This window comes from Eriocheir sinensis, unplaced genomic scaffold (assembly GCF_024679095.1).
Source record: "Eriocheir sinensis breed Jianghai 21 unplaced genomic scaffold, ASM2467909v1 Scaffold1581, whole genome shotgun sequence".
Classification (NCBI taxonomy): Eukaryota; Metazoa; Arthropoda; class Malacostraca; order Decapoda; family Varunidae; genus Eriocheir; species Eriocheir sinensis.
Genome location: NW_026110941.1, coordinates 1 through 13,419, shown reverse-complemented (window position 1 = coordinate 13,419; position 13,419 = coordinate 1). Strand labels below are relative to the sequence as shown.

The 13,419-nt window shown below is 42.4% G+C and overlaps 2 long non-coding RNA genes across 2 annotated transcripts in view; one reads left to right on the top strand and one right to left on the bottom strand.

Annotated features, from left to right (window-relative positions):
• The window catches only part of LOC126990354 (uncharacterized), a 30,130-nt gene extending 26,947 nt beyond the window's left edge, over positions 1-3,183 (top strand). Inside the window, exon 6 of the long non-coding RNA XR_007744243.1 lies at positions 2,998-3,183. This is a non-coding gene — a long non-coding RNA (uncharacterized LOC126990354). The remainder of the gene's footprint in view (positions 1-2,997) is intronic.
• Positions 2,890-10,591, bottom strand: LOC126990355 (uncharacterized). Its single transcript, XR_007744244.1, has 2 exons — positions 9,945-10,591; positions 2,890-3,089 (listed from the first exon to the last, which is right to left on the bottom strand). It is a non-coding gene; the product is annotated as an uncharacterized LOC126990355 (long non-coding RNA).
• Positions 10,592-13,419: the final 2,828 nt, after the last annotated feature.

Genomic DNA, 13,419 nt, shown 5'->3' with positions numbered 1-13,419 from the left:
ATCCTGAATCTAAAAGAAACAGCCATTAGAACCTGATTAAACTTCTTTTTGGTCTTTGAAAGTAGTTGTAATGAGAGGCCGAACTGTTTGAGGGCCATAGGGTAGGCGGTGGCTGAGTGATTAGTGTGCTGGGCCAGCATTCACCACGCCATGGACAACGACGATTTGAATCCCCACGCTGCTACCTGGGATTTTTCAGTCACCGCTGAGTGGCCTAAGACTACCCACGTGCTGTCCTGAAGACAACCCATCAACCCTGACTCTAGAAGAAACCGTCCCAGTGAATCAAGAATGAGTTCCGGGGGGCAGCATGAGCCAAGCATAACTGGCGCCACTATAAAAAAAAGTTGCCTGCGCCATGACAGGCTTGGGCCAACCACCAGCTAGGCGCCTACCCTGAAGAAAGCCTACTGGCGCTATAGGCTGAGATGTCAAAAAAAAAAAAAAAGAAAGAAAGAAAATCTTTAAAAAGCCGCCCCAAAGACATTAATTTAACAGGGCCCTGGTGGTAGTTTAAATCTTGCACTGTACCATGAACCGAAAAAACACTTATTAGAACCTGACTGATCTTCGTTTCGGCCTTTGCAAGTAATTGACGTGAGGGAGCAAAGTGTCCGAGGGCCATATTTTTAAACATTTTGTCGCCAAAGCACACATATTTAGCAAGGCTCTCTTAGTTGTGGGCATTCCAGGGGTAGTTTTATGACTCTGGTGGTAGTGTGACCCTTCTAATGTACCACAAACCCTAGGAAAACGCTCATTAGAATAGATTAATCTCCTCTACGGCCTTTGAAAGTAGTTAACGTGAGGCGGAACCGTCCGAGAACACTGACCAAATATCAGTTGTACCGTGCCTTTCTATCTGTTCTTATCCATTCATTTAAGTCTTCTCTCTTAGGAAGGAAAGCTCAAATACGTACCATGAACCAGCACTTGACACTGGTAGACTCTCCTCTATGACATTCCTTTTTCCTCCTCCTCTCGTCTTCCTCCAGGTTTCTCCTCTCTTGATGATTGTAGATTCTTCTCCCTCCTCCTCCTCCTCCTCGTCTTTCTCTTCTATCTCAGTGTCTGCATTTATCTCTCATTTTAATTTTTCCTCCTCCCAGATGTCCATCTCTCCACCTCATCGTCTCCTCCATTTTACCTCTCTCTACCTACCTTTGTTCCTTTTGTATGTAAATCTTTAATTTTTCCTTCTCTCATAGCCTTCCTCCCTCCACACATTCTCTCTCCACCTCTCGTCTCCTCCATTTTACCTCCCTCTACCTGTCTTTCTTCCTCTCGTACGTAAATCCCTCTCGTGTAAATCCTTTTTCTCTGTATATATATTATCCCAGTTATTTCTCTCATTTCATTTCTCCACAGCTTTTAATATATATACGAGGCTTCCGGAGGAGAAACTGTAAGGCACAGTGACCTATTGTTACGTAAATTAGTTTGTTAACATTCCCAGGACAGTTTATGGGACTTCCAGCCCTCCGTACATCCCATATAAGGGTGCTTTTCCCTTGCATTCATTCCTTGTTCTTTTTGTGGGAGGTTTTGTCTCCCTTTCCCAATGCAAACTAGAACATAATAGCTCTGTTAAGATGTAAAGTGCAAGGGAAAAGTGACTCCGTACACTATACACAAGGGTCTATGTTTCTTACGACACTTCTCTGCCGGATGCCTCAAATATTAATCTCTGTATACATATTCTTTTATTTTATCTTCCTTATTATGTCTGCAAGCGCTCTCGTTTTTCCTGCTTGTAATGTTGTCTGTTCCTCTTACTGTCTAAGGTGTATATATCTCATAGTAATCTTAAATATTCTTCAACATAATTGTTCTTTTATTTTCTCATATGTCTGCAAGCTCTCGTCTTTCAACCCTCTCGTGCTAACCATATTTCTCTCTCTTGTCTAAGGTGTATATATATCTCATAGTAATCTCTCGTATATTCATCTCTGTACCATGTTCCTTTATGACTCCCTTGTTGATATAATTGTGTCGCTCCCTCCCTGCTGAAGTGAGGTAAGCGCCATGAGGGTTCATCTTGAGATATCACTTGCCTGGCATAGACCAACTATTCAGGCCTCATCAGACTAAAAATCAAAGATGTTGAGTCGTTATGGTGGATTTAAGTTCATTCTAATGCCTGGGAAAAGCGCAGAAACAGGGGAATCAGTTTCTTGTGCATATGGCTTGTCTCACATGAGCAGGGAGTGACACATTTGTAGGGGTCTGTTGTTCCTCCTCTCTCTCTCTCTCTCTCTCTCTCTCTCTCTCTCTCTCTCTCTCTCTCTCGTAACCTTTCTTCTCGTTTCTGTGATTTTCTCTGATTTTGAGTTGTCTTTTTCTAGATGTCTGTCTGTTGTGTTATGGCTTTGTCTTGTAAGGTAATGACTTCCCTTCATTTCTACGGCTTTTTCTTGAACTTTTTTGACCTCGTTACGTATATGCAATCTCTCGAGTTCTCTTATTTTTATAGACGTCTGATTTAGGTCTTGTTTAATGTTCTTGTGTTCCCTTCATTTCCGTTGCTTAACTATTTTGACCTATGTATGCAATCTCTCGTCATTCTCTCCTCTTAAAAAGTTGTTCATCTTCCTCTCTCATAAGCTTATATTTCTAATGTTTCTTTCCTTGTATTAGTTTGTTATACTTATATTATAATATGTTGTTTTTTGTGGTTTAAATTAGTTTCTCCTTGCTTAAATTTTAAAATGATCAAAATAACAAAAAATTCAGTTTTAGACAAAAAATATATGAAAATTGGCTTTAAAATGAACAAAATTTGCCATAACTAGCAGTAAAAATAGCTTGAAAATCTGTACTAAGTCCATTATACTTCTTCTGGCGTCCGGAGATTTAGCACAATGGTTATTTGTAAAATAAAACACAAGATACGTCCCTGAACTTTATTTTCACGAGATAGAAAGTTCACATCTCGCTAGCTAATACATAAGAATCCATGGCAGTCTTCAGAGTTGAATGATTCTTTTCCCTCGGCAGAATTGAACAGCTGAATGGACTCCATCTCTTGAGGGGCGGCTTCGTATCCCAGCGTGATCTCCTGCAAGGCATCCCAGCACACACCACATGCTCTGGAGGGGGAGAGAACGTCAAGATGAATCGGCCTTGTCTTGGAGGAAATGTACTCTGTTTTGACTTTGCTCTCAATAAACATAGACCCTAAGATTTTTTTTTTTTTTTAAATTATAAAACACCCGAACAGTTTGCAATCTTTCTCCGGAGAGGCTTTGAAGTATAATTGACTTAGGGACAAATTTAAGGTTAAAATTTCCTACTATTTTTTGCTTATTTCTGGCCAAAAGAGGCATATTTTAGATGAATTTCTGGAATATTCAAGCTATGTAACAGAAAATATATTAAGCATATAAAACAATTAATATAAAGACAGGGCAACATTAGCAGACAATTCAAAAGCCAAGATGAAGGGATGGTCTAAGTGAGCACAAAAGCCAAGAGGAACAGATGTAGAAATAATGAGGACAGAATAATTAATGAAACTGAATTGAAAACATCCATGTATATTGTATACAAAACGAAGGAGAAATCTAACAAAGACGTCATAATCTGAGACCAAAGCCAATATTACCCAGAGTCCAGCCGAGAGGGGCATAAGGGACCTTGTATATATTATAAGCAAGGTTCGGAAGTCTTGAAATGTGTTCTGGGAGGGAAACTTAACCCATAATTTACTGAATAATTGGTCATTTAATCCCTCTTATCAGGACACACTGAGGAGGAATGCATTGATGGTCATAACATGGAACGATTATATGTATAGAGAGGAGAGAAAGTGAGGAGGAGGAGAATATGAAATGAAGAGAAGTAAAAGGGAAGAGACAAAGATATAGAGGAAGACAAGAGAAGGAATATCTATCAGGGAGGAGGAAAAAATAAGATACGAGGGAGAGGAAGGGGCAGAAATGGCAGTAGAAGGGAGGAAGGATGAACAGCAGGAGGGAAGAGTCACCACAGCCCGGCCGACCCCATAAGGTACAGTATAAAGACCCTTGTTAACGAGAGGAAAAAAATCAATGAAATTACAAGGAAATTAGTGATGAGAACATAATACAGAAAGATTATTGTTATGTGGATTATTCTGACCTCTGCTGGGACGTGCAGGCCTATATAATTAATCACGGCACTGCCTTCACACACACCTATATATAACTAACTAATGAATGAGCTAATTGATTAACTACGTGTGATGACTGCTTACTAACTAACTAATGACTCAATAAACTAATTAACTAATGAATGAACTAATAAATGAACTAATTGATTAACTACATGCGATGACTGCTTACTAACTAATGACTCAATAAACTAATTAACTAATGGATGAACTAATTAACTAGCTAACTGACTAACAGGGGGCTACCGTAACTCAATACAAGCCTAGGTCAGTATTCATACATGTTTCCGCCCCTCTCATCAACTGTTTCCAAAAGCCGAGAAGATGAGTGAAGTTCTACAGAGTGTTATTGTAAGTTCATGGTACAGAAAAATGGTCACATTACCACCAGGGTCATTAAATTAGCCCTGGAAATGCCCTAAACTCCTACGAAAACCATGTCAAATGTGTGTTTCTGAGGTTCACGGTTCAGAAGAAGGGTCACACTATCACCAGGGTCATCAAATTAGCCCTGGAAATGCCCTAAAATCCTACAAAAACCATGTCAAATGTGTGTTACTTAGGTTCATGGTACAGAAGAAGGGTCAAACTACCACCAGGGTCATAAAACTACCACTGAAAGTAACCAGAAATCTTATGAAAGCCGTGTCAAATGCTTGTTTTTTGAGTAAACTGCCCTGGCCAAAAAATTTTCACTTATCCCCAGACTGAAATGAACGTGGAGCCTCTGAGCCTTTGGCCTAAACCTTTTCGGTGTGACCAGCGATAGTCTCAGTATCCTCAGTGTTGTTCGTTTAGGCAAAAACACTTACATCATACGTTTGGAGTTTTATGTGTTCACTGCCGTCTGAGTCCTTTAGGATTGGTCCAACCTGCTATACAATAAGGTGGTTACAAGGGAGATCTTTTAAGGCCATGGATAAACCTGTGCGCCTTGCTTCTCCCCGGGCAAGAGCTCTTTCCATGGTGTCTGTGTCTGCCAGCGACACCACACCATTCCAAGATAACACAACGAAGCAAACTCAGGTTTACGGGGGAGGGAAAAGTGTCAGTGTGATAGTAGGGAGTCACGAAAACCCTCAGTGAACCACAATGCACAGTCCCATACATATCAGTCCCTAATGCCACCGTGGGTTGCGACGTCTGCCTGGAAGGGCCTATAGTCAAACCATTTCAAATAGTCCATTTTGCATTTACTTCCTTGGGTCCTTTCCTCCCTCTGCTCTGCCACACAGTCCCAACACCTATTTTTCCCTCTCATATGTTGCCTATAGATAAGATAGGAGAGGAAGGGAATCTGAATCAAATGCCCAAAAGGACTATTTGAAATTATTATACTATAGCTGTTTGATCCTTATTCTGTACCGTGAACTAAAAACACACATTTGGCAAGGCTTTCATGGGTGTTTTGTTTATTTCCAAGGGGTAGTTGTGTGACCCTGGTGGTAGTCTGATCCTTCCTCTGTATCATGAACCTAAAACACAGATTTGGTAAGGCTTTCGTGGGAGTTTTGAACATTTCAGGGGTAGTTTACGACCCTGGTTCTTGTTTGACCCTTCCTCAGTAGCATGAACCTAAAGAACACTCACTGGAACCTGACTGACTCCCTCTTTGACCTTTAGAAATAGCTGATGTGAGAAGTGAAAGAGTATACCAGCCTAATTCATGATGAAATTAGTGTCAATGCAGACCCCACAAGACAGGCGCAAAGTCATCATTATCTTTAATGGTGAAGGCCTCAGTTATCGCCAAATAGCACAGCCAATTGGTGTGTCCATCTCTAACGTAGCACGATGAATGGGTCTGCAGATATGTGGCCACAGGCTCCACTAGTGACAGGCCTCAAAGCAGACTTAACAGAGTAATTACCATAGGGGTGCATACCCTCATTACCAAATAAATACTTCCCATCCTCATATATTGTATATATGTAACCATAATGATGCAGTATGTGGTTTACGTATTAATTCTGGCATATAATTCTGTATAATTTTACTGGCAATTATGCTTCTAAACTACCACCTGGCACTATCATTCCCTCAACTGAATAGGAATGAGGTCAGCCACAGCATTTAAACTGCCTGACAATGGTCCCCAAGCACACACACATTCATCATGGCTTTAGTAGGAGTTGTGGGCTTTTCCATGGGTGGTATCTTGACCCTGGTGGGAGTCTGACAAGACTCTGTATCATTAACTCAAGAAATACTCCTGAGAACACATTTTGCCTTTTTTTGGCATTTAAGAATAACTGATGTGAGAATCTGAAGAGTCCAAGAATAGCGATCAATGTCCTGAGTGGAGTGGCTTACATAATAATTGAATCCACACCACAGTCTCATAATAATTGTCAATAATTTATGTAATGCATTGATGACCTTTTGTCAGTGACTCAGAGCTGAGTTAGTTAGCACCAGAATGGCATCTTGTAGACGAACAACCACCCTTGTGGTGAAGAATTATCACCCCAACCAATTATTATAGTACGCTTACGTCAACGATATATTTCCAGCACAGAATATGAGCAATGCATTATCTAGATCAAGCGTCAAGGCTCATCAGTGCACATGTGATCCTGAGTCACTGGCACCTCACTCCTTCGTTGAGTATGAGTACACAGGGCTAACACGTTCTACACAGGGAGAAGTGTCTCACAATTGTTGGTCTGTGTATCTCAGAATGGCTGGGATGCTTACAGTGTTGGAGAAGGTTTTGGTGAGTGTATCTAAGGGAGCTTCACCCTGCCTGCCTGTTTGAGGTGGCCATGTCTACCTGGTGGTCCCAGTGTGGCGTTGAGTCTCGCCCCTGATTTGGTTTGTCCCATCCTGATTTGCACATGACAGAAGCCAAATTTTAACTATGACTGAGTAACTAAGTGTGAAGAAGTACCAAGGAGGACCTAAAAAGCGATGCAAAGTGGAACAGGTCAAAAGAATAAGCGGAGGTATTGTTGACATTCTAGTTATATACATACATACATACATACATCATCACTTACTTTAATAAAAATATAAATAACATTGTAAACAAAGCCCGGACAAACCAAATCAGGTGGATGAGGCTTAACGCCATACCGAGGCACAGCTACATGGCCAGCAGCTGTGCCTTTGCTATCTATTAACCCGGTAGCAGCAACGGGACAAATTTGTGGCTTTACCACGTACCAGCGATGGGCCAAATTCTTGCCATGATATAAATCCCCCTAAATAGATGATGCGTAAACTGATCACAAATGCATTGACACATATTATGAAATGGTTTGTGTGAGTGATGATTTTTTCTCATTATTCTCGCTTAGAGGGAGCGGCCTTTAGGAACCATGATCCCCACAGCTACCACCGGGTTAATGCCTTAGCCACGCCACACCACCCATCAGATCCAGCCATGCTAAACACCACACCCCACACCAGACCTGCATCACAAAGTCGCACCACAACCGATATCTACACCACCCAGTCAGGCCACACCACACCCCATATCAGACCGTGATAAACCACACCCCACTGCATCACACCCAGCCACACCACACCCCATATCTACACCACCCAGTCAAGCCACCACACCCCATATCAGATCATGATAAATCACACCCAGCCACCACACCCCATATCTACACCACCCAGTCAAGCCACACCACACCCCATATCAGATCATGATAAATCACACCCAGCCACACCACACCCCATATCTACACCACCCAGTCAGGCCACACCACACCCCATATCTACACCACCCAGTCAGGCCACACCACACCCCATATCAGACCGTGATAAACCACACCACACTGCAGCACACCCAGCCACACCACCCCATATCTACACCACCCAGTCAGGCCACACCACACCCCATATCAGACCATGATAAACCACACCACACTGCATCACACCCAGCCACCACACCCCATATCTACACCACCCAGTCAAGCCACACCACACCCCATATCAGATCATGATAAGCCACACCAGCAACATCACACCACACCTCATAATAGATCCTAGCACACCACACATCACACCACATCCCCCATCACAGCCAGGAACATCAAACCACATAGCGCACCCAGCCACACCAGAGCCCACACACCATCAGGCCACACCCTTCACACCATGTTACACTAAACGTCACAGCTATATTAATACCCTATATCACTTGGCACTTACATATAGCAGTCAGTGACACTCTATTGCATTAGTCTTCCATTATGAACCATCTTGGTTGAGTAGATTATCTCACTATATACAAAAACTATGGTTAGTCTACTCCTGAAAACTTTCTCTCTCTCTGTCTCTCTCTCTCACACACACACACACACACACACAATCCTCTAGGGCAGGGGTCGGCAAGCTTCACAGTGCCAGGCAGGGGTAGAGACAGCTTCTAGGTGCACTGGAGTGCCAAGGAGAACCCAAAAGTGACTGTACAAAAACTTTATAGATAATTATCAGGCACACATTGACTAGATTACAAGAAATTTATTGAAAACCATGCACATCAGTGAGTGCAGACAACAGTTTTATCATATTAGTGGGATGGTTGGTGCCACGGAGAGGTGACTCAATGTCTGGATTGACTGATGAGGTGGTCACTCAGCTGGGAGCGTATGTGAGACTTTGTATATTTCATTTTTGAAAAGAGTTGTTCACAACATTGCCAAACATGGCAACGATGCGTTTTACATGCTTAATGTATTTGAGAGAAGAGAGTATAATTTCACGGAAGAAGAGGTGCGGTACCTTGCCTTCTGCTCCTCATTACACAAAGTTGCGGGCCAGATTGTTATACACATATCAAGCAGGGTGACGGACCATGAGTTCCGTCTCTGGCCCGTGGGTTGGAGGTTGCACAAGCTTTCCATATTTTTGATCACCCCACAACACTTACATATCTTTTTCTCTTTAAAATATTTTAACATGGGAAATGGTGTGTGTACGGAAAGCATAAGACAGTAAAAGTAATGAACAGTGTGTGTGCGTGTGTGTGGTGTGTGTGTGTGTGGTGTGTGTGTGTGTGTGTGTGTGTGTGTGTGTGTGTGTGTGTGTGTGTGTGTGTGTGTGTGGTGTGTGTGTGTGTGTGTGTGTGTGTGTGTGTGTGTGTGTGTGTGTGTGTGTGTGTGTGTGTGTGTGTGTGTGTGTGTGTGTGTGTGTGTGTGTGTGTGTGTGTGTGTGTGTGTGTGTGTGTGTGTGTGTGTGTGTGTGTGTGTGTGTGTGTGTGTGTGTGGTGTGTGTGTGTGTGTGTGTGTGTGTGTGTGCGTGTGGTGTGTGTGTGTGTGTGTGTGTGGTCTCACTCCAGCGTTCGTGAGGGGAGGATGTGCTCGCGTGTTGCTCCTCGGTTGCGTCTTATCCCAAGAGCCATCTGGCATATGAAAGTATGGAAAATTTACTTCAAAGTAAATTAGTGAAATTGATAGACCAGAAATGTGGAAAGTGTTTAACTCGGATGGAAACTGCGGCAGTGAAGTGTGATCAGTGTGGTAGCTTGTTTCATGTTAAGTGTACTGGACTGCCGATACATATAGCTGTGAAATATTTCACTTCAAGAATCACATATACGTGTGAAATTTGCGTGGAAAGTAGAACTGAGGGATATGAAGAAGTGGCGAAACTACTGAGTGGAGGGGATGATAGTCAGGCACGAGGTCGGGGGGCTGATGACGTCACGACCGGCCAAGGCGGGGGTTTCCCTACCTCTTCAAAAGATTATGATCTTGTTACTAACTTGGTTGTTGGTATGAAAGATTTAAAAATGGAATTGACTAAATTGCAACAAAGGATGAATGAGATGCAGGGAGCGAACCTTCGGGCAAGTGTGGAGGCAGCATTGCCTGTTTTGGCTGCAGGGGTAACAACGGCAGTTGAAGAGGCGGTTTCAGCTCAAACCGGTCGTGAGATTGATGATGATGGTGGCGGTGCACGGTGGGCAGAGGTAGTGTCAAGAGGCAGGAAGAGGAAAGAAGGACAGAAAAACAAGAACTTGCTTATTCTTAAGGCGGGAGGTAATGAGAAAGCGGTTGATATGAAGAAAAAAGTAGAGGAGGTTTTGTCTGATGTTCAGATACTGGATTCGAAGCTCACATGGAAGGGAAACATTGTGATGAACTTTGAGTCTGAGGAGAGTCGAACTGAGGCACAGAATAAGTTGCACGGTGTTGATAATCTGAATGTTTCATGTGGGAGGCGTCTGAACCCAAAGATTATGATCTGCAATGTTGCTCAGGTGGAGGATGGTGATTCAATCATTGAGACAGTTATTGAGAGAAATGATCTGAGCATGATTGATGGAGTGAAGGATAAGATGAGTGTTATCTTCCATAAACCTGCTGCTGGAGGGACTGTTCACTATGTGCTGAAATGTGATCCAGAGGTTCGTGCTTTCATTCATAGGAAAAATGACAATTTAAAGATGAAGTGGGGTGTGTATCAGGTGCGTGATTGCTACCATGCATTGATGTGCTACCACTGCTTGAAGTTTAGCCACAAGATGGGGAATTGCCAGGCCAAGGCCAACGGTCAGGCTCCTCATTGTTACAAGTGTGCTGGTGAACATGAGGGGCGCACATGTCGGTCTGATGTGAGGAAGTGCTTGAACTGCAATATGGCAAAACGTCGGGATGATCACGGTGAGCAGTCTATCTTGTCCTATTTTGCCGCCGAAATAAATAGGATTAGACTCAGCACTGACCATGGCTTCTGATATGCAAAGGATTAAGTGTGGACTATTGAATGTGCAGTCGGCAGAAACAAGACTTTTGAAATAAGGAAATTATCAATAGTCAACAACGTGATTTTATGCTATTACTGAGACTTGGCTGACGGACTTTGACTCTGCAGTGATGAAGGAAATGACTCCTGTGACTCATTCTTTCTTGCACAATTCAAGGAGAGACGGTCGTGGGGGTGGTGTGGGGTTGTTCGTCTCCAATGCTATGAAGAAAGTAAAGAAGTGTGAGCCCCATCTTATAACAGCTTCGAACTGTTGCAAGTTGAGTGTGACACAAATGGGAATAAACTGACAATTATAACAGTGTACAGGCCACCATCTACTAGCCTCAGCTTGTTTATAGAGGAGTTTGGACTATACTTAGAAACTATTGATATGGTGTCCATGAATATTATAGTGTGGGGTGATTTCAATCTTTGGCTGGATGATCCTGAGGCTCGCTATGTGCAACATTTTATTGATATGATATCAGTGTTCAATCTCGCCAATGTTGTGGATCGACCTACATCGATTTGTGGACATATCATTGATTTGGTGTTGATTGATAGATCAGGTGAACTGGTACGTGAGCTTCATGTGGATGACTTATGCTCCCTTTCCCCGGTACATAAATTTGTGTCTTTTAGTATATCCTTGAAACTCAACAGAAAACAGTTTAAGCAAATTAACTTTCGTTCTACAAGGAATTTGAACTGTGACACGTTATTAAAACAGATGTGTGACAGAATTATGGAACGCTATGGTGAATTATGTAATCATGGGTCAGTAATTGAGTGTCATCTATGTTTATATAGTATTTACAATGCTGTGATGAAGAGGAATACGAAAATATGTGTCCTGCAGTAGAGAAGAGAATAGAAGTGAAAGATAATGCCCATGGTACAATGAAGAGATCAGAAGAGCGAAAACTATCAAAAAAGGAAGGAGAGGCTGTGGCGAAGGCACCGGACTGAGGAACGTAGAGTGGAATTTACTCGGGCACGCAACTATGTCAAAAGGCTCATTGAGATAAGAAAACGTAATTTTATAAAGAGAGAACTGAACAGGCTGGACCAAATATACATAAACTTTACAAGATACTGGATGATCTGACCGGAAATAAGAAGAAACAGAAATTGCCAGAAGGATATGTTGACAGTGAGTTAGCTAATGAATTTCTACAGTTTTTCGAGAACAAGATAAGAAGAATTGTTTCGGCATTCAGTCGTAGTGATAGCGTTGTGTCTGGGAATGAACACATCTCTGAACCAGAAGTGAAATTAACTGTGTTTCAAACTGTTACTGAGTCAACTGTTAAGGATGTGATAAGGAGCAAAATACACCCATTGTGCTAATGATCCAATGCCAATTAGCATATTTGATGGCAACGTGAATTTCGGCAGGCTGATAACTATTATGACAAAGATGGTGAACGCAAGTATATCTGAAGGAGTGTTCCCTAACTCAGAAAAGCAGGCCATTATTAAGCCTATATTGAAGGGAGATCTAGACCCACAGTTGCTTTCTTCGTTTCGCCCTGTGTCGAACTTGACATTTCAGTCTAAAGTTTTGGAAAGTGTTCTTCTTATACAGCTGACAGACCACCTGAACAAGGTTGGTGCGATTCATGACAATCAGTCGGCATATCGTAATTTATATTCCACTGAGACAGCTCTGTGCACTGTTGTGAGTGACATGCGTGTGCTTATGGATGGAGGAGAATGTGGATTGTTGCTTTTATTGGACTTGAGTGCGGCGTTTGATACAGTGGTGCACGATACGCTATTGGAAATTTGTGAACATAATGGTATTGAACGTAGTGCTCTCTCATATCTCAAGAGCTACCTAGAAGGTCGAACCTATTGTGTACAGATAGGAGATGAGTTTTCAGACTCATTGCCTTTGAGGAGAGGAGTTCCGCAAGGGAGCGTATTGGGGCCGGTGCTGTTTTGTTTGTATACTGCGGATTTGTCTGTGGTACTCGAGAGGTATGGAGTGAAATTTAAATTGTATGCTGACGACACGCAATTCTACCTGTCAGTGACAAATATACAAGAAGCTGAAGCTCATCTGGGTGCCATACTGGAAGACATTAGACAATGGATGGAGTCAAGGCAATTAAGACTAAATGAGGATAAGACGGAGTGCTTGTTTGTTGGCCGTGAGATTGATTATGGGAGGCTTGGGGTTCAGTCGTTGACAGTGAATAATATAGACATTCCGATGAGCAAATGTGTGAAAAACCTCGGTGTGTTGCTTGATAGTGAGCTTATGATGAGAGACCAGATAAAACACATAGTGCAAGTAGCTGGTTATCATTTGAAAAACTTGGCGTTTGTGAGGAAATATCTGGACGAGAATATAATGAAGAAACTTGTTCATAATCATGTGATGAGTAAATTGGACTACTGCAACTCAATTTATTATGGTTTGCCAAATTACTTATTGAAAAAGCTCCAATTAATCATGAACAGAGCTGCACGGTTGATTAAAGGACGGTCTAGAAGGGAGAGGATAACTCCTGCGTTAATACAGTTACACTGGCTCCCGATCAAGGCACGCATCATTTATA